The sequence below is a fragment of the Protopterus annectens genome, chromosome 7.part1 (genome assembly GCF_019279795.1).
Source record: "Protopterus annectens isolate FY-2018-M chromosome 7.part1, PAN1.0, whole genome shotgun sequence".
Classification (NCBI taxonomy): domain Eukaryota; kingdom Metazoa; phylum Chordata; order Ceratodontiformes; family Protopteridae; genus Protopterus; species Protopterus annectens.
Window position 1 is genome coordinate 351625202 of NC_056740.1, and position 22817 is coordinate 351648018.

Below are 22817 nucleotides of genomic sequence, written 5' to 3' on the forward strand. Positions count from 1 at the left end.
TTAATGGTAGACTGCTTCCATATCCAGAATCATTGCAGCTGTAAAGCAGCTTTGCAAATTGTGTCAGCAAAAAGAACAGAAAAACAATACAGACTGTTTCAAAAACTGTATCTCTGAGGAAGAAAAAATGGAGACTCAATGTTAACATGCTCCATCAGAAAAATAACTGTTTCCAGGAACCGGCTGCAGAAAACGAGCTCCTATGCCAAACAAACACTGTTTTATTTGGTACTAGAAGGCGAAGCAATGGAAAGGGCTGAGTATGCAAACAGAAGTAGGCATTTTCAGGGCAAGCAGCTTCAGTAAAACAAAAAAAAAAATATATATATATATATATATATATATATATATATATATATATATATATATAAAAACTTTAAAAGAGGGTAATTGTGACCAGACTCATTTCTAACAACAACGAGATGAAATGGTTGCCAAAAATGGCTAGTGCTACTACTCGGAAAAGTACAGAAAGTTACAAAGTTAGTGAAAACAGAAGTTTAATGTGCAATAGTGTATTTTTCACATTCCGGGCATGACTTTTAGCAAGAGCAGTGCAAAAAAACTGTACAGTAAGCCCATAGTTGTCCTTTTTCCTGATAGGGTTTCAACAGCCAGCAAATGGAAAAAAAAAAAAAAAAAAAACAATCTCTGAATACATTTTAAACAAGAAAGTTCTTAATATGACTAAAATTGCACATTGGTCTTTTTTACCTCATTAGCTGCATTAGGTGGCTGTTAACGTTAGGTGGGCCTCATCTTTGCCCCGCTTGCTGACATTGCCTGACAGATTATCTTTTGGCTCACCTGGTTGGCAGGTTAACTACAAAGACTGACACGGACTCCCAGTACAACGTTTACACAAGATACTACTATTGCTTGACATGACTGCCCTTAGTTTACTCAAAGGTAATAATCATAGGTGTCAACCTCTTAAGAGGCCAGTGTGGAACAAAGACTCTAACAATTTGTGACAAATGGTCAAAATGTGGAACACCCTATTTTTTCACTGCGCGAAACATGCCATTGACATGGGGCATGGTAGAATATCTGTAATATTCAATAAAACCACTATTTTTATAAGGAGCAGAACAAAAATGAGCCAAAAATCTAGCCATTCTGCAAAAAACTGTACATTTGAGAGCTAGATCACTTTTTTTTTAATTCAAAAGATGCTAATTGCTGAAATAGCGAGAGCCCCAACACCATTTAACTGATGCCTTTTTTAGTTATTTATTTTTTTGCACCTCGGGCAGAATTTTCCCAAACACAGCTGTCACTGCGTAAGGAAACACATATCCTTCAGAAAATGTATGCTAACACAGATCCTGTTATTCTAGCAAACTTTCTAAATTTATAACAGCAATATTTAAAATGTTTCTATTTTTGTGCTTTTTGTCCCCCTGTTATATTGGGCTTTGTCCAGATTTCTTGCACTAAGAGGTTGAGAAGTATGGCCAACTAACTAGCAAAAACCACCGCAAATTCAAAAGCCAAGAACTCGACTCAGGTCAGTCCAAAACATAAAAAACATGAAAAACAACAAATTTTATTAAGCCACTGTAAAAGCTTTTCGTTAGTACCTTGCACTAACTTCTTCAGACAAGCAGAACGTTCACACCATTACAAGTGAGTTTAAATACCAGCACTGAAACACTTAACCACACCCCTTGCTCTCCTTTAACTCCTTAAAGGTACAGATCACAGCTAACTAAAGTACATTTGCAATTCTCTATTAACATAATAAAAAAAAATTCATACACCGAGACTGTAATAATAACAGGCTTTAAACTAAAAGAAAAAAGCCCAAGATTTTGATTATTAGACTATATAAAGTAGATAAATATGTAAAATATATAAAATAACATAAAAATAATGATGTTCAACCTACAGCATAAATACTAATAATAATACTAATAATGGTAGGGCGACGCTTCCTAATCAAAAATTACCTATGCATACATTGTATCTTGCCTGCTTTCAAGTAAAATAACTAATATAATAAATATAATAATTAATGCATACTGTCCTAAGCATCTAAATAACTAGAACAGCTACCCAAGAAAAATAATATAATATTAATCATATCTCACTAAATGATAAAAATAATAAAAATATAGAAATAGAAAATGTAACATGTAACATATAATATAACATAACATATAATATAACATACCATAAATTTAGACTACTCAGTATAGGTCTGATACTGTCATTAAATAAAACAGGTCTAAAAATTAGCATATCTAGACCTAAAATTACTCAATAATAAAATGTGAATCAATAATATATATTGTAAAATAATGAACATAATGTATAATCATAACAATAACTGATAACTATTAACCCTCCACCACTGTCGACTAATAAAGAGTTATGAAACCATTAATTTGTCGACTCTCATTTTTCATTTTTCGACTCTCATTTTAAAAATTGAGAAAATAAACAGCTTGTCACCTCTTCAAACTTTTAAGTTTTAAAAAACAACTAATGGATAACGAGCTGTTAAGACCAGGGGAGCGATATGCTTCCAATCTTAATTGCCAAAGAAGCTCTTTACATTCTAATCTATATGTCTCAGGTCCATAAGAATTGGTATTATACAGTTGGTCTATAACCATAAATGTAAACTCATGGTTTGGGTTGTTCAGAATGTGCATAGCCAAAGCATTGTCCATTTTCATTCTTCTTATGGCATAGAAATGCTCATACATTCTTTCCTAGAGTTTCCTCTCAGTCTTGCCAATATAAAAACTGGGGCATGATGAACACTGAGCAAGGTATACCACTTGGGTACTGGAACAAGTGAAACATCCCCTGATGAGGAATTTCTTGTTCTTAACTGTAAAGGCTGTACCTGCCTGGACAAATCTGGAATACTTGCACATATTACATTTATACATCCCTGATCTTGGTGTTACTGAATTTCGCGTAGATTCCAGAATATTTTTGATGTTAGGGCCCCTTCTGTATGTTATCAATGGGGCTTTATCAAAAATTGGACCTCCAAGTAACTCAGGGGATAGTAATCAGTTCCTCTTAATTATAGTAACTATGTCATTGGCATCTGTATTAAAAGTTAAAATAAAATTGGACCTGGACATGTTTCCCTGAAAATCAGGGCATACAGGTGATGGTGAATGACTCAATTCAGAAACAACATGACTCTAGATAGAAGAAAAATAGCCATTAGCTCTCTTGGTCTTAACTTCAAAACACAACTCATCAATCAAGGTTTCTGGATAACCTCGATCCAGAAATAAATTGGCTATGAAATCACACTCTTCCAAAAATTCACTATCCCTTGACACCATCCTAGCTGCTCTTACAAGTTGTCCTTTGACTATAGCCTTTTTCTGGTGAAACGGATGGTCACTATCATAATGTAGATAGGAATTAGAGAAAGTTGATTTCCGATGGATTCTAGCTCCAAACTGACCTAGACTTCTGTCTTTATAAAGTTCCACATCCAAATAGGATATCTTCTCCATGTCTATTGTACAAGTAAATTTCAAAAAGTCAGACGAATTATTGAAGCCGATCACTAGGTCTTGGGCTTCTTCTAGTGAGCCATTAAACAAGATAAAAATGTTGTCCAAGAATCTGACGTACAGAACGACTTTCTCTTGAATAATATTAATGGGAAAGGCAAATGTTCTTTCTCAATGAGTCATGACCAAATTAGCTACACTGGCACCACATGGAGACCCCATAGGCACACCAATCAACTGATGGAACCATCTGTTATTGAATGTGAAATAGTTACATGTCAAGATAATATTCAACAATTCGCTCACCATAGATATCTCTTTGGGTGGAGCTTGGTAATAAATCATCTCCAATTGAATCCATTGAAGTGCTACCTCATGGGGAATTGAAGAATATAAATCAATGATGTCAATGGTCAGAAAATAGGCATTTCCTTCAAAGGTAGCTTGTCCAACTTTTTCCAAAAAGGACCAAGAATCTCTGGCTATGTGTGGTACCTGCGATACATATTGTTTGAGGATGGTGTCTACTACCTTCACTGCTGCATAGGTAATACTACCCCTCGTGTTCACTAATTGGCACATAGGGGGATCACCAATACTTTTGTGGATCTTAGGATCCCCAAATAATGCTGGTATGCATGGTGAGGGTACTGAAATAAAATTGTAAATGTCCATATCCAAAGACCCACTAATGAACATGTCTTCAAAATATGACCGCACACGGTTCATACTAATATTCAATTCATTCTTAGATACTTCTCTATAAGTCTCTGTAGAAAGTATCGCTAAAAGTCTATCTATATATTCATCCTGTTCCATAGCTACTAATCCACCTCCTTTATCAGGTTTCATTATTCTGATAGAAGAAGAACTGAGAGCTTCCAATGAGTCCAATTCAATCTTGGAAATGTTAAAGTGGGTCTGTCGTTTACACTTAAGCAAATTCCTAATGTCCACATCACACATGTGTTCAAACACTCCCAAACAAGGGGCCAAAGGTGGATTATATGTACTTGGAATGTGATACATAGGCCTTGGTTGGACCATCTCACCCAATAAAAGGGCCAAATTCAACTTTCTCACAAAAAGTTTGAGGTCTAGGATTGATTTATCAACTCTAGCACGTCTAGAAGGTATAAAAGTTAAGCCCTTGGCTAAAATGTCAACAAGGGGTTGGGAGAAAACAAAATTTGAATAATAATATATTTTGAAGTCCTTCCCTATATTATATATCACTTCAAAGGGTTTATTTGATCGGGTATTAGAAAATCTAACATCTTCCATCAGTTCTTCCTCGATTTGTATTTGTTTCTCGTCATTCTGCTCGATGTTTGTTGAGAAGACGAGGCTTGTGTTTGAAAATTTACCCCGACCAACCCTGTATCAAATTGACTTGAATTATCAATATTATCTCCCTGCTCCCCTGCTCTACCCACTCCTTCTAGACTCAGTCTCTCTTGATTGGCCCCCTTGTTCTGTTCCATAACTGATGTTATATCGCCCTCTCCACATGGCTTCATTGAATGTTTCCGTAGATTAGGGTTAATTTTCAGAAAATTACCCTGAGACTTAGGAGCTTTTGGATATGCTACACCATCCTTATAAGCCTTAATGTCTCTTTGTAATTTTTTGACTTTAGTTGAGGTAATCTTTGTTATATAGTGGTCAATACTAGTATATGACCTTTCATATTCAAATCTATACCTTGGAAAACAAACATCAGTTTTTATCTCTTCATCTAAAATGGATAATTCCTTATTCAACTCATTAATAGTCTCTTGATAATGTAAACTAATTAGGTTTAACAACTCATTCCCATGTCTATCAAACAGGGCTATCAAATCCTGGTGGAATTTAGAACCTTCCTCTAGCCCTGTTGGGTATTGCCAGGATCGGAGGCCTTTAGGGACTATGTGTGCTTGCTTACATTCATTGAAATATGCCACCTCGAGTTGTAATTTTCTACTTTTAAGTAGTTTTTGATCAAATACATGTAATTTAGTAGGCAGACTCACATTCTCGTATTCAATAACTTCATTACTAGCTTTTTCAAATCCAAACGACCTATTAAGCCATTCATTTAAATTAAAATTCACATACCTTCCCTTTTGGCCATCTGAGATGTTGTTCTGTTGTTGTATTACCTATTACCTATGCATACATTGTATTTTTAGACCTGTTTTATTTAATGACAGTATCATACCTATACTGAGTAGTCTAAATTTATGGTATGTTATATTATATGTTATGTTATATTATATTATATGTTACATGTTACATTTTCTATTTCTATATTTTTATTATTTTTATCATTTAGTGAGATATGATTAATATTATATTATTTTTCTTGGGTAGCTGTTCTAGTTATTTAGATGCTTAGGACAGTATGCATTAATTATTATATTTATTATATTTATTATATTAGTTATTTTACTTGAAAGCAGGCAAAATACAATGTATGCAAAGGTAATTTTTGATTAGGAAGCGTCGCGCTACCATTATTAGTATTATTATTAGTATTTGTGCTGTAGGTTGAACATCGTTATTTTTATGTTATTTTATATATTTTACATATTTATCTACTTTATATAGTCTAATAATCAAAATCTTGGGCTTTTTTCTTTTAGTTTAAAGCCTGTTATTATTACAGTCTCGTGTATGAATTTTTTATTATGTTAATAGAGAATTGCAAATGTACCTTAGTTAGCTGTGATCTGTACCTTTAAGGAGTTAAAGGGAGAGCAAGGGGCATGGTTAAGTGTTTCAGTGCTGGTATTTAAACTCACTTGTAATGGTGTGAACGTTTTGCTTGTCTGAAGAAGTTAGTGCAAGGTACTAACGAAAAGCTTTTACAGTGGCTTAATAAAATTTGTTGTTTTTCATGTTTTTTTACGTTTTGGACTGGCCTGAGTCGAGTTCTTGGCTTTTGAATTTGTGGTGCTTTTCGCTAGTTTGTTTTTCCGGTCTTGAAAGCTTATTTCTTAAGTATGGCCAACTACCTTTTTATGCCCAATGAGTTTTGAGTTTAGCAAACCAACAATGAAAGCAAATTTAATGACAAACTTAAATTTAAATATCTAGTGCTTCAATCAGAAGAAGAAAGTACTGGTAAAGTATGGCAAACAACAATTAAATGAGTGACTACATGACAAAATTAAGCTAAAAATAATCTACATTCTCTTCAGATGCTCAGGTGGAAAAAAGTACAACTAAAATGACATAATAACAAAATATAATGAGAGGGAGTTGATAGATGACTATGCAACATTTAACAAATCAGGCTTCACCCTGTGCATTAAATGATTCTGCAGTAATTAGAGTATTACATCATTATATACTGATTGCTTAATCAGACTATCTGCCCATGTTACTTTATTTGAAACCACACAAACGTATGCATAGCCCTTCACCTTTAATTTTTCGAATACTAACGGATCTGTACAAAATTTAGATTAACTAGGCATATTGTTAAATGTTTTCTGAAATCTTATCTAAGAAGCTCAAACATGATTAAATCTGATGATTTCGGTATGATTCCGTGTTTAAACCGGTTAATTTACAGCAAATCGTGTCAGGGCACAGCAGGAAATTCCTACGATGGGGAAAAAGGTACCGAAGATGAGAAGTATGGGCCTTGGGAGCCCCAACACACCATGTCTGCTAGCTGCAAGTCATGACCCACTTATCTCCATGCCACTGCTTTAAAAACTTTACAGTTGCACAATCATGAGGACTGCAAACAAAGCTGGTTTGACTTTTCCTTCCCGCCAGGTAGCTAACGTGTTATGTGCTTGTCTTGCAGAGAAGCACTAGTGCGCAACATGTAAACAGGACTTGAGATTGTAGTGAAGGAGAAAAATCAGGGGAGGAAGCACTAGAAATAAAACAGAATTTTGCTAGTTCTTGTGTGTGTGCGTGCATGTATTTTTCCCTGTAAATTGTGGGTGCAGAACTATAGTGTTGTATTTGTGTCCAGGGTAAATAAATCATAAACAAACAAAAAAAAGTATCTACACCACATAGCCATACTATTTTTGTTGCCAAAACACTCGATATTTAAGGTTTCACCTACAAGAGGAACCCTCGCATTGGTTTGTATACCTCGATGCCGATTGGCAGTAATTGTATACAAACCAATCAAAACCCGTGTTGCAGAGCCAAAGCTGTTCAATGCGGAACAGCAGAACAGTGGCTTCATTCATCATTAAATGCAGAGCGTTCCACATAATCCGGAGCATTTGGCTCCTCAGGTAATAATTACTCTGAATGCACTTTCATTCATGAAGACTCCAATTGCATAAACTGGTGCTGTACATTTAAAAAGAAAAAAAGTTTGCAAAAAAAATTGTAACACAGGATAAAAGAGGACTAAACATCGGAATGTACCACCAAAAAGTATACAGTTGAACATTGTCTGACTGTAAACAATAATTGAGTGGTGCTCTTTGTGCATCATGTACAGTAGACTCAGCAAAAATGGGAGGGGTGTGCACCCTTGCACCAAAGTTTAAATCCGCCACTGGTATAGAATCATGTTCCAGAAGACATTCAAACACAAAAGACATTATACTCCCTCAAAACTCAACTGACACAGCACCTTTTTGAACAAAATGCATGTGTATGTTTTAGGGACAGTGGTTAACAACTAGCACTAAAGCCAACTCTTTCAGTCTATAATAGTTAATTGAAACTCCAGTACCATGCATACCTATTCATTGACCCCTATTCATCAAATGTCTTTTTATCAAATGCTCAGATCAGTGAACTTTTTTCACAGGACACTGAGTTAGTTGGCCAACATGTAGAAGTTTGCCCTTTTCCCCACTATAGTGCGATCTAGGACTTGGTATATATAAGTAAGGTGGGTTTGTTATACTGCAGTGTGTATCACTCGGTATGTTGGCCTACTAAATTAGTTACCTGGGAAAACATTCACTGATTTGTGTGTTTGATAAAAGGGTAATTTGCAAAACAGGGGTTGATGAATAGGTATTCGCTGAATTGGAGTTTCAATGTAATAATATAAACCCCAACTCTTGACCTAAACATTTACATATTTATTTTTACACAGTACAACTGTAAATACTATGCATGTGTGACACCTCACCACTGGCCCAGTACTCAAGGAGTCTCAATCCTCACAACTGGACCAGTACTCAAGGAGTTTCAATCTTCACCACTACCAACAGTGGGGGATGTACACTGAGATGATGACAAGTGCATAAACAGTATTTCCAGATGCAGCTCTCTGCATCAAGTGCAATTTCCCTTAAGAACACACAGAGACCACAGTCACTCCGAGGCTGGCTTCTCCCTCTTTCTTCAGATCCCCAATAAGACTCCACATTGGTACAGCTATAGAGTTGAGATCTCAGCTGAGTGACCAAGCAAAGACCTTCAGCATCCTCTCTGTCCAACCAGTGATTTGTGTCCCTGCCCAAGTAGCTGACACACACACACACACACACACACACACACACACACACACACACACACACACACACGCACACTCTTTGTGGTTTGATTTACACACACACACACACACACACACACACACACACACACACACACACACACACACACACACCTGGTAAAGGCTGCCACAGATTTACTACCTCTGCCCCTTTCAGCCCAGACTATAAGGTAGCTTCCACTGCCACGAGTCACTCCTTATTAGCTACTTTAAGACCCTTAACAAAGGGTGTCCAATCTTACTGTGTAATGTTACTATTAATACAAATGGTAGTTTGATCAAGAGCAAGGCTATTAGGGGTGGCCACAGTGTCACCAAATAAATATGCAAGTACTCTCAGAACTTAAATAGCTTTACAAAGATCAGCCACAATGAAAGGTTTAAATGTGTTTAATAATAAATAATAAAAGAACAAGTCAATACTAAATATATATTTACAGTGACATCAGAGTTCAAAATCACAGGAAATATTTAAAACAACATTGCAGGACAGTCTCAAATAAATAAAGAAAAATATCTAAACCAAGTTCCACTATATTCCTGACTATATGAATTACTATACCCTAGTTAACTTACTTAAGGGCAAGGCAGATGTAGTGAATGGATCTTCTAGCTGATGTTGTCAGGTCAAAGACAGAATACAGAATGCTGTCTCTCTCTCTCTAAGAGACTTCTTAAATTAATATCTCAAATATTACTACTGCTGGGATGACTTGGAGAATGACATCATTGCTTGCCATCTGTCTCCTAGTTCCCAGGCTCAAAACCTACCAGCTGGTAGCATTTAGCATCTACCAGTGAAAATACATAGACCTCAGAACTTTTGGCAGATGGTGGAAGTCATAAATAAATTTACAGTCTCCTTGCTGCCATAAAGTAATTTAATTTCAGCTATTTTTCTGAAATTAACCTCCTGTATTCCAGTTTCCACTGTTAAAATATACATTTAACCAGTTACAACAGAGCATATACATTTCTGTTCTATTCCAGTAGGGTACACTGTGGATACATTTCAAACAGCACTTTGTAAAATACCTCTTCAGCACACATCTGTACAAACCATCTTATATAACATACAGTTCTAATACATTTGTAACACAAGCATCTTACATGAAGCATGTTGACATTCACAAACGACACATGACTATTTACAAAATTCCAGACAGCTGTACTGGCAGTATCTCCCTTTGTCACACTTCTACATAAATCATGTTGATATTCACAAATGACATATAATTATTTACAAAATTCCATCTAGCTGGGCTGGTAGTATCTCCTTTCATCACAGCATGTAAAAAACGTTATCTGACTTTGTACTATACGTACTTGGGTTGTGGCTGAAAACAGATTTAACAAATACCAATAAATAAATACATTTTCTACTTGATATTTTACTACTAGAGTAAGTTTCAGAACTGGTATCCAGTCAGGAGTTTCAGGTTCTGCTACGGATATATAATACCATCTCATTATCATGCTTTTTGTTGTCGCAAATTTCTGTAGTCTAAGTAGTGCAACCTAACACATTCCACAAATTGTATGATTTAATAGCCACTTTTTATTAAAAACATGAAATAACAGCTATTACGCTAAGATTTGATTATATTAGATCTGATTTGGAATGTTGGACTGAATTAGAATAGTTGTTAGACAAAAGCATAAAATACAAGTTGTTGTTGTTTGTCTTTCGGCTTTTCCCAGTTAGGGGTTGCCACAGCGGAACTCCGGTCCGCTAATGATTGGCAGTAGATTTTCATGAACACTGAGGTGCCAGCTCGACGTCCAACCTTCAACGAAGGCATGCCCATTTACGCATGTCTTTCAAACACCCATCCAACCGCGGGGAGGACATGCAGACTCCACACAGAAGGCACTCCCCACACTCCTGCCGAGAATCGAACGGGAGAACCTCTTGCTGTGAGGCAACAATGCTACCGCTGCACCACCGTGGTATCAAAGTTAAATTATTATGGTGCACATGCTATGTTTCATTTAATGTAATTAATGTTATATTTTGTTGATTTTTCCTTAGTTTATATATAATTTGTTGAAATGTTATGAAAACTCAATAAATAATGGAAGGATATTTGTTTGGTGCCTAGATATCCAACAAACTAAGGAAAGTATAAAATATTTCAGTAGAAATGTCTACACATATTTTTACACCCTGAGCAGGTTGCAAACCATGTTTCCAGTGAGTGATTGTGTTTGTTGGAGATGTGAAGAAATGGAATAAGGGAGCTGGGAACATAGATTTTAGAGATTCAATGGAGTTCAAACAAGAACTACAGCAGATACTAGCGAGAATAATTGGAGAGGAAGCAGCATTAAAGAATAAGCTAGTGTTCTTGAGTTGGGATAGGGATCTTAATAAACCGAGGAAAAAAATAAAGAAATACTGTGTTGGTCCACTAGCAGAAAACACAAAGATACTGGAACACAGAAGTGATGTAACACCTTTTATTGGCCAACATAGGATTTGCAGGTTACTCGACTGTTCAAGCTGGCATGACAAAACAGTGACTGATGTTGAATACAGTGCTTAAATATCCACTTGTGTGTAGAAAGGGAATTACATAATTTATTTCCAATTGGTTAAAAAAAAGAAATAAAATTTTGCTTGATGAATCAAGTTACCATAAAGAATTATTCATTTTATTGATGTTAGCACCAAAAAAAGGCTGTAAATGGGAAATTGAAGTCAAAGAATGTCTGCCTCAAAAGATATCATAGAAATTCAAAAGGAATTAAGATATAATGAAATAATATATGATAGCCAGATGAAAGAGAGACTAATAGTAATCAAACAAGTGGAATCTGTGGGATCATTCTAAGACTAAGAGACAAATAATTAAGAAGAAATATATTTGGCCTATTGTCATTCTCCTATTTTGAACACAGTAGAAGAGTCTTTGTGGGGTTTGTTCAAGCAGCTTTATTTTATACAAACACGTCACAATAAAAGTGTACTGACTTAAGTAACTTATATGCAAACTAACTGCTGCAATCATACATGCTCACTTCCTGGCTGCACTCTCAAAATGACACTAAGAATGGCACGTGCCTGACAATTATACGTGCACGCTCAGTCTTTGACATGCTTCTTAAAGATACAGCACGTGCACTCTGATCTACATCCTCCCTCTTTAAATGAAAGTTGCAACATTACATCTGTTTGGCATACAGATATCACAGACATTACTTTATCATGCATTTATGCAAGACTAGGTACATATATACGCAGTTAAGTCCAAGTTGCTGCATATTTCACACTGAGCCTGGATATTGGTCCATATTGTGACATAAAACTGGGAATTGGACTTAGCAACTGGAGCTGTCTCTTCAAAATGTTTGATCTTAGAAGTATTTGTAACATCTTCAGGAATGGAATCAGAGATTGAAAAACACTCTGGGATGGGAACAACGTTTGGTTCACTCTGAGATGTAGAGTCTGTGTCATAAGGATAATGTTACGATGATGATTCTGGTACAGGAAGACAATCTCTGTGATATCTCCTGTATTCCACACCCTGAGATTCTACAAGGTAGAATCTTGGCTCAGCACATATACCTGTAACTTGACCAGTCTGGTTGAAACCTTTTGCCATTTGTATTCTCACTGTCTCTCCTTTCCTCAACGGATGAAGAAATCTGGTCGGCTTATCATAAGTGTACTTCTGGATAGAACGCGTCTTGAATAATTGAGCCTTGATGGTTTTATTGTTCTTAGCTTAGGCCTCAATAAACTGTAACTAATAGGTAGCATAGTTCTGGTTTGCTTGGAAAGAAGTCCTTGAGCAGGTGAGCTAAGAATATCATCACGGGGTATATTTCTGAGATTAAGCAAATTTAACAAGACACTGGTGTTGTCGTGCTTTGACCTTTCAAGTAATTGCTTTCCACTCTGCATTGCACGTTCAGCTAGACCATTTGACTGTGGATATTCAGGACTGCTAGTAGCATGTACAAAGTCCAATTATCTTGCAAATTTCTGAAACAACTGGCTAGTAAATTGAGTACCATTGTCAGAAATAAATTTGTGGGGACTACCATAGACTGAGAAATGACGTTTCAACTTAGTAATAACAGCAGTGGATGTTAGATTAGGTAGTAGATCAATCTCAAAGCAGTTTGAATAAGAGTCTACTGATAGTAGTGCTGATTGTTCCACTCAAAGATATCAGTGGCTGCTGTTGACCAAAGTAGTTCAGGAATTGGACTTAGCTGAAGTGGTTCTCTTTGCAAATGTGGTCTAGTACTAGTGCATATTGAACAAGAAGAAAGTACTTTATCAATGTCTTTCAGTAATGAAGGCCAAAGTACTAATTCTCTTGCTCACCTCTTAGTGGATGCAGAACCTGGGTGACCACAATACAAAATCTGAATATATTCATGTTGTAAGGAAGCAGGAACAACAATTTTAGGACCCTTGAAAATAATGCCATCTTCTATCAACATTTTATCTCTATAAGGGAAATAGGTTTGCACTTCAGACAGTACACTAGACTGCTTTGATGGCTAAACAACAGTAATGTAGTCATTGAGCTGTTGCAAAGTTGGATCAGTCGTTGTGTGATCTCTTAACTCATCAAGCCTAGTGGTAGAAAAATTACGCACTGCCATCACAACAAAGTCAAAATTCTCTGCGTCAAGCTGTTCTGTTGTATTTCTGGGTGATCTGGATAAGGTATCAGACAAAGCAGTTTGCCTTTCATATGGACCACTTTGAAGTTGTACTTTTGCAATTCAGGCATCATTCTTTGCAATCTCACTGGAGCTGAATGCATAGGCTTCTTTAAAATGATGACTAGAGGTTGGCAGTCAGTTTCAATCTGAATAGCTTGACCATAAATATAATCATGAAATTTTAACATGCAAATACTATTGCCAAAAGTTCTTTCTAAATTAGAGCATACTGCATCTCAGTTTGGTAAGTGCTCTAGACACATAGGCTACTGGTCTGCCCTCTTAAAGTATGGCTGTGCCAAGACCAAATTTTGAAGCACCACAGGAAGGAGTAACTGGTTTGTTCACATCATAGTATCTTAATGTAGGTAGGGTGGCAATTTTCTGCTTAAGGTCTTCAAACACCTTCTGGTGCTGTTCTAACCATGACCATGCAACATTTTTGCATGTTAGCTCTCTTAAAGGTGCTGTCAACTCACTGAAGTCTGGTATAAACTTGCCTAAATAGTTGACCATGCCTGGGAAATGCAGTAGAGCTTTGACATTGTCTGATGCTGACATCTCAAGAATAGCTGCTTACTTGGTCAGGTCTGGTCTCAAGCCATTACTGGTAAATAAATGACATACATATGTAACTTCTGGAAGTCCGAATTTGCACTTCAGAGAATTGAGCTTCAAGTTTACTTCACATGTTCTGCCTAGAACTTTCTTTAGGTTTCTGTCATGCTCTGCTTTACCATTGCCTCCAACCAATAAATCATCTACTATTATGGCACAAGGATAGAGAAAATAATTTTCTCTATTGTATGCTGAAATACTTCACTTGCTGAATTTATTCCAAATGACATCCTTAGAAATCTGTGTCTGCCAAACGGAGTACCAAAAGTGGTTAGTAATGAGGATTTGCAATCAAGCATCACTTGCCAAGATTAACTTTTTGCATTCAAGAGAAAAAAAAAACAGTGGCATTCCATATTAGGGCTGTAACCTTGTTGACTGTGTGCATTGGATGATATGATCTTTATAATGCTTTGTTCAAATCTCTTGGGCCAATACATATTCTGATTTCGTCTGAGCCTTTTTTGTGAGCTACTACCATAGACAACACCCATTCATTTGGTTCTGTAATTGGACAAATTAAACCTTGCTGCGCCATTTTATCCATCTGAGCCTTAACTTTATCTTGCATAGCTATCGGAACTCTTCTTGCTGGTCTGACAGCTGGAGTAACCTCTGGGTCTAACTTCAGGAATACACAGTTGGAAGTTTGCCCAACTTGTCATCAAAAACATCAGCATATTCCGAGAAAATGGCTTCAGACAAATTAGAACTAGGAAATGTACTTATGTGATGAACTTCTTTGGTAAAAGAAAGCAGATTCATTCTCAAACTATCTTTGACACTTAATAAAGACTGTACTGGTCTTCGGACTACATAGAATAACAAGTTGTTACAGTTCTTGGCCAAATAACATGAAAGCATCACTGAGCCTTCGGTTTGAATTTCTTCACCTCCAAAAGCAACAAGTTTCACACCACTGGCCACATTGAATTGTTCATTTGTTCTCACTTTAGTCAATGTGTCTGTTGATATCACATTACACTTTGAACCAGTGTCTACTTTAAGCTCTGTGGATTTACCATTGATCTGGACAGTACAAAACATTTCGCTCTTTGCCAATAAATTCACTGCATCAACTCTTTGATCAACGACTGATTCACCATCTACTTAGAAAGCAGACTGCTGCAGATCTACTTGACCAACTTAATTTTTTGTGTGACCTTTCTTTACAACTGTGTGGGGTTTACTTGATTTGCAAACCTTTTGGAAATGGTTCCATTTTTTACACTTGTGACACTGCTAACCAAATGCTGAGCATTTCTTTCTTTTAGACTCATGATTTGCACCACAATTACAACAGTTAACAATAAGGCTAGACTTGGATTTTGCTGATTCACGCTTGTACTGCACTGAGGGATATGCTCCTTTAACTGAACTAGTCTTAGAACTTGCTGAAAAACTACGTGGTTTTCTTAGTGAGTCAACAGAGGTTGTGGCTGCCATGTGCTCAGTAGACCTACTTCTGTTTGCCACGTGCTGCATGCTGTCTACATTTGCTCTGGAGCCTGCTGAAACCTTGCTCTTGTCACTTGCAAGGATACTTGTCTGTTTTTCTGTCACCTCATGGATTTGACAAATCTCTATGGCTTTACTCAATGTTAAATCACTGTCATGAAGCAAGATCTTTCTCACAGCAACATTATTACCACACACGAGCCTGTCCTTAATTAACTCATCTTTTAAGCCACCAAACAGACAAGTCTTAGCTTTATTTCTCAGGTCAGTTATATAAACTGCAAAAGTTTCCCCTGGTTTCTGATCTGTTGTGTAAAACAAATGCCTCTCTAATGTAATATTTCTCTGGGGGGGTTATACATTTATCTGAACTTGTGCTTCAAACACTCTGGGTCTTCCCTTGATTCAGCCTGTACAACAATATGGCAGTTTTCACCTTCTCCTTCATATACTCCTGGTGCATACACACACAAATTAATGCTCTGTTTCTATGGCCTCTGATCCAGCTAGGTTTAGCAAAATGAATGCCCTGGTGCATGTATCTTTATCATAATAAGCTGCTTGTATAAAAATATCATACTCTTGCTCAAATATTCTCCAATTCTCTGCAATATTCTGATCAAATACAAAAGGTAAGGGCTTTCGAAATCCATCTGCCATATTAACATATACCATTGAAAGGTTTTGTAAATAAGCACGAACACATACACATACTGATATACCAGAATTTTATGCCAGTACTTGTAACTTTGCCCAATTGCACAACAAGCCTCTGTATAACTGAATTTTGCTAAATAAGTTTCTCTCGGGCACTATAATACTCGGGAAATTATCATATTGCACGAAATTCCTCTTATCAATGTAAGAAACATATCAAATAACTGCTCCATGCAAGCCTCTATGTAACTGGACTTTGCAAAATAAGTTTTTAGGGCACTGTAATACTCTGGAAATTAGCGTACTGCAAAAGTAGTTTATCATTTTAAGAAACACTTCAAATAACTGCACAATGCAAATGAAATGGGCAAGAGAAGCTCAGAGTCAATAACATTTCGAAGTAATTACACTTTGTGAATAAACTGTACACAACACTGAAATGTCCCCTAAATGGCGGTACCTTTCTAAGCATTTCTTTACAATGCAAGAAACACTCTGTAATGGTGGCACTTTGCGAATAGACACACCCAGCACAAGAAACTTCTCGAAATGGCTATACTTTGACTGCACTTCATGAAATAGTTGCACTTTGCACACGAATAAACTCTTCAGAATACATAAACAGTAATAAGCACACGCTGTAAGCACTTTTACACACTTTGAGATACTTTAAATAAATTTATTTAGTTATGCCCTTGATATAATACAAAGTTGTAGTTTGCCAAAACAAAGCACTCTGCCAAAATATGAAGTCACCTTACTTTATTTATGCTTAATGTGCACTTTTTTTGTCTTTATTATATTTGTTTTGCTCATTTTATTTCTTTTCATGCCCACTGACATTTTCTTGTGCTTGTTTTACTCTAAACATGCTCGTTTTTCCTTAAACATACTCGTTTTGCTTTAAACATGCTCATTTTTCCTTAAATATACTCGTTGTGCATCAAACATACTCGTTTTGCTTTAAACATGCTTGTTTTGCTTCAGACATGCTCGTTTTGCTTTTCTATTAATTGTTTCATCAAATACCTTTACTTTAAACATTTCCCTTAGTTAAAAAAAACTTTTGTGCCTCCCGCTTATTTAGTAATGCAGTTTGTGCCCTTGTAATAGGCCATTTTGTCCGTTTTATAGAATAAGTAGTTTGTGTGAATTCTAATTACCTTTGATTCTTTTATGGCTCTTTTTCATGCTTGTTTCTTTTTGTTTCCCTTCACTGTCATCTCTGCACCTCATGGCTCCGAATATCTGTGATCCTGGTTCTGACACCATGTCGCTCTCCTACTTTGGACACCATAGAAGAGTTTTCATGGGTTCTCTTTAAGCAGCTTTTATTTTATACAAACACATCAAGATAGAAGTTTACTGATTTAAGTAACTTATATACAAACTAACTACTGCAATCATACATGCTTACACCCTGCACTCTCAAAATGACACTAAGAATGGCACGTGCCTGACATTTATACGTGCACGCTCAGTCTTTGACATGCTTCTTAAAGACACAGCACACAGCACATGCACTGTGATCTACACCTATTATACCTGAACATAAAAAAGTCATAATTAAAGAAATATATAACAAATATAGATGGTAGAAAGGAGAAAAGAATGATAATAATGAATTTATAATATGTTTAGTTTGCTACCACCAACAAAGGAAATAAGAGGAAAAATAAAGGTAGAGTCTATGTGATGTAAATTTGTTTCTACTTATCAAGGAGAGCTGGAAAATAGAAAATGTGTTCTTACCAGTTTTAGGTCAAGGCCAAATGCATTACCTAGTAAAAAAGAATTAGGATGGACAGCCACTAGTGAGGAAAGAAAAAAGTACACCATGTATGAGCACTGCATGATTTGTAAAAAAAAGAAAAAACATATATATATATATATATATATATATATATATATATATATATATATATATATATATATATATATATATATATATATATATATATATAGTGGTATATGGGATCATTAACCCAGCCACTGGGGATGCACAAGCCAGTGCATTTCTTTGTGCCGGTCCCAAGCTCGGATAAATGGGGAGGGTTGCGTCAGGAAGGGCATCCGGTGTAAAACCTCTGCCAACTTACTTATGCAGAGAACATTTCATATTTCCATACCAGATTGGTCAAGGTCCAGGTTAACAACGACCGCCACCAGTATTGTTAGCCAACAGGGTGCTGGTGGAAATTGGGCTACTGCTGGCCGAAGGAGAAGAGGAGGGGGAAGGCATGCCTGAAGGCAGGAATAGAGGAGGAAGGTTAGGAATGTAGTAGTGAGGGTAGGAACTTTGAATGTTGGCAGTATGACTGGTATAGTGAGAGAGCTACCTGATATGATGGAGCGAAGGAAGGTTGATATATTGTGCTTGCAAGAGACCAGATGGAAGGGAAGTAAGGCCAGGTGTATAGGAGGCGGGTTCAAATTGTTCTATCATGGTGAGAATGGCAGGAGAAATGGGGTAGGGGTTATCCTAAAGGAACGGTATGCCAAGAGTGTTTTGGAGGTGAAGAGAGTGTCTGATAGAGTGATGTTTATGAAGCTTGAAATTGATGGTGTAATGAATGTTGTTAGTGCATATGCTCCACATGTTGGGTGTGCGATGGATGAGAAAGAAAAATTTTGGAGTGAGTTGGATGAAGTGTGGTGAGTGTACCCAAGGGTGAGAGACTAGTGATTGGAGCGGACCTCAATGGGCATGTTGGTGAAGTGAACAGAGGGCATGAGGAAGTGATAGGTAGGTATGGTGTTAAGGAGGGGAATGCAGAAGGTCAGATGATTGTGGATTTTGTGAAAAGGATGGACATGGCTGTGGTGAATACGTATTTTAAGAAGAGGGAGGAGCATAGGGTGACGTACAAGAGTGGAGGAAGATGCACACAGGTAGATTATATCCTATGTAGGAGGGCCAGTCTGAAGAAGATTGGAGACTGTAAAGTGGTGACAGGGGAAAGTGTAGTTAAGCAGCATATTATGGTGGTCTGTAGGATGACGTTGGTGATCAAGAAGAGGAGGAGGAGTGTGAAAGCAGTGCCAAGGATTAAATGGTGGAAGTTAAAAAGGGTGATTGTGAGGTGGAGTTCAGGGAAGAGTTAAGACAGACACTGGGAGGCAGTAAGAGTTACCAAATAGCTGGGTAACTACAGCAGAGGTAGTAAGGGAGACTGCTAGAACGGTGCTTGGTGTGACATCTGGACAGAGGAAGGAGGACAAGGAGACCTGGTGGTGGAATGAGGAAGTACAGGAGAGTATACAGAGGAAGAGGATGGCGAAGAAGAAGTGGGATTGTCAAAGAGATGAAGAAAGTAAACATGAGTTTAAGGAGATGAGACGCATGGCAAAGAGAGAGGTGGTGAAGGCTAAGGATAAGGCATAGGGAGAGTTGTATGAGAGATTGGACACTAAAGAAGGAGAAAAGGACCTGTACCGATTGGCTAGACAGAGGGACAGAGCTGGGAAAGATGTGCAGTAGGTAAGGGTGATAAAGGATAGTGAGGGAAATGTACTCACATGTTGAGGAGAGTGTGTTGAGTAGATGGAACGAGTACTTTGAAGGGATGATGAATGAAGAGAATGAGAGAGAGAGAAGGTTGGATGATGTGGGGATAGTGAATCAGGAAGTGAAACAGATTAGCAAGGAGGAAGTAAGGACAGCTAGGAAGAGGATGAAGAATGGAAAGGCTGTTGGCCCAGATGACATACCAGTGGAAGCATGGAGGTGCTTAGGTGAAATGGCAGTGGAATTTTTAATCAGATTGTTTAATTAAATTTTGGAAAGTCAGAGGATGCCTGAGGAGTGGAGAAAAAGTGTTTTGGTACCTATCTTTAAGAATAAGGGTGATGTGCAGAACTGCAGTAACTACAGAGGGATAAAATTATTATTCACAGCTTGAAGTTATGGGGAAGAGTAGTGGAAGCTAGGTTAAGAAGGGAGGTGATGATTAGTGATCAGCAGTATGGTTTCATGCCAGGAAAGAGCACTACAGATTCAATATTTGCTCTGAGAGTGTTGTTGGAGAAATACAGAGAAGGTCAGAAGGAGTTGCATTGTGTCTTTGTGGACTTAGAGAAAGCATATGACAAGGTGCCTAGAGAGGAGTTTTGGTATTGTTTGAGGAAGTCGGGAGTGACAGAGAAGTATGTAAGAGTGGTACAGGATATATACAAGGGTAGTGTGACATTGGTGAAGACTGTGGTGGGAGTGACAGGTGCGTTTAAGGTGGAGGTGAGATTACATCAAGGATCAGCTCTGAGCCCTTTCTTATTTGCAGTGGTGATGGACAGGTTGACAGATGAGATCAGACAGGAGGCCCCGTGGACTATGATGTTTGCAAATGACATTGTGATATGTAGTGAGAGTAGGAACCAGGTTGAGGAGACCCTGGAGAGATGGAGATATGCTTTAGAAAGGAGAGGAATGAAGGTCAGCAGGGCTAAAACAGAATATATGTGTGTAAACGTGAGGGAAGGTAGAGGAGTGGTGAGGATGCAGGGAGTAGAGTTGGTAAAGGTGGATGAGTTTAAGTATATAGGATCAGCAGTTCATAGTAATGGTGAGTGTGGAAGAGAGGTGAAGGAGAGAGTATAGGCAGGGTGGAATGGGTGGAGAAGAGTGTCAGGAGTGATTTGTGACAGACGGGTACCAGTAAGAGTGAAAGGGAAGGTATACAAGAGGGTAGTGAGACCAGCTATGTTATATGGGTTGGAGACGGTGGCATTGATGAAAAGGCAGGAGTCAGAGCTGGATGTGACAGAGTTAAAGATGTTAAGATTTGCACTGGGTGTGACTAGGATGGACAGGATTAGGACTCAGTATATTAGAGGTTCAGCTCAGGTTGGACAGTTTGGAGACAAAGCAAGAGAGGCGAGATTGCATTGGTTTGGACATGTGCTGAGGAGGGATGATGGGTATATTGGGAAAAGGATACTAAGGATGGAGCTGCCAGGTAAGAGGAAAAGAGGAGGGCCTAAGATAAGGTTTATGGATGTGGTGAGAAAGGACATGCAGTTGGTGTGAAAGAGCATGCTGCAGAGGACAGGAAGAAATGGAAACAGATGATCCGCTGTGGCGACCCCTAATGGGAACAGCCGAAAGAAGATGATGATGAGTATATGGGATCACTACATAATCTCGAAATTTTGAAATACTGAATTTCAAAATATCAGGACTATGTAGCCGGAACCCCTAAATACCGAAAGACCAGAAGTGTGAAATTCAAAATCCCGATGGTCGGAGATACTGTAGTAGTGCTTTTGGTGTTGCAGTTTGTTGATGGATAGGTGGCAGTTCAGGTAAGTATCTATGTGTAAGTGTGTTGGTTAGGGGCTTTAGTGTGTGTCAGTGTGTGTTGTGACTGTGATGTGTGTGTGAGGGACTGTAAAATGTGCGGATGTGAGTTTCCCTTCTGTGTCTGTTTGTGCAATCTCGGAGTTAGTATATTTAAGTAGGGAGGAGTGGGGGTGCAACCCCCCCACATGGAGGGTGCAGGGGGGCTTGCCCCTCTGCTTATCTGTAGGGTAGGATGATATGTTTGATTGTGCGGAAAGTTGCATGTATGTGTATGTGTGTGCTGTATGTATGTTGCACCCTCGGGATTTTGAATTTTGCACTTCTGGTCTTTTGGCATTTAGGGGTTTCGGCTATATAATCTTGAGATTTTGAAATTCGATATGTCAAAATTTTGAGATTATGTAGTGATCCCAGTAGTGTATATATATATATATATATATATATATATATATATATATATATATACACACACACACATATATATATATATATATATGTTTCTCCCTGGGCCTCCACTGAAAATTGGCTTTATTCCAAGTTGGACTTTCCTGATAAACAAACATTAAATAAATAAAAATAAATATATATATATATATATATATATATATATATATATATATATATATAATGATTGGTTTGTCATGTTACTTTGTCGAGTAAAACAGCAACCAAAATATATAATAAATATATATCTAATGCAGCACCCTGACAAATATTACATCAGAAAGGGAAACAAATTTTCTTGTCTGATAAACTATCCAAAATTCAACCACATTCAGTTCAAATTTGTCAGAACAGTGGTAGTGTTATGGAAAGAGTTTTTGTAATTTAAAATGCAGGTTAGGGTTGGGGTAGGTCTTAGGGTTAGCATGCTAACCCTAACTCTGCTGCTGGTAGCACTACCACTGCACAAGACAGCTCAGACATGTACCACAAACACACATACACACATACACACATGTGCGCGCATGCATGCACACACTGCACATAGACTAAATGTTTCCCCTAACCTAACCCTAACTCTAAAGACTTACAGTCGCAGACTTTTAATCTATCCCCTCACCCAACTCACTGCACCCCTAAACCACACACATTTACAGACACACAGATGCACACACCTACTACACATTCCGCT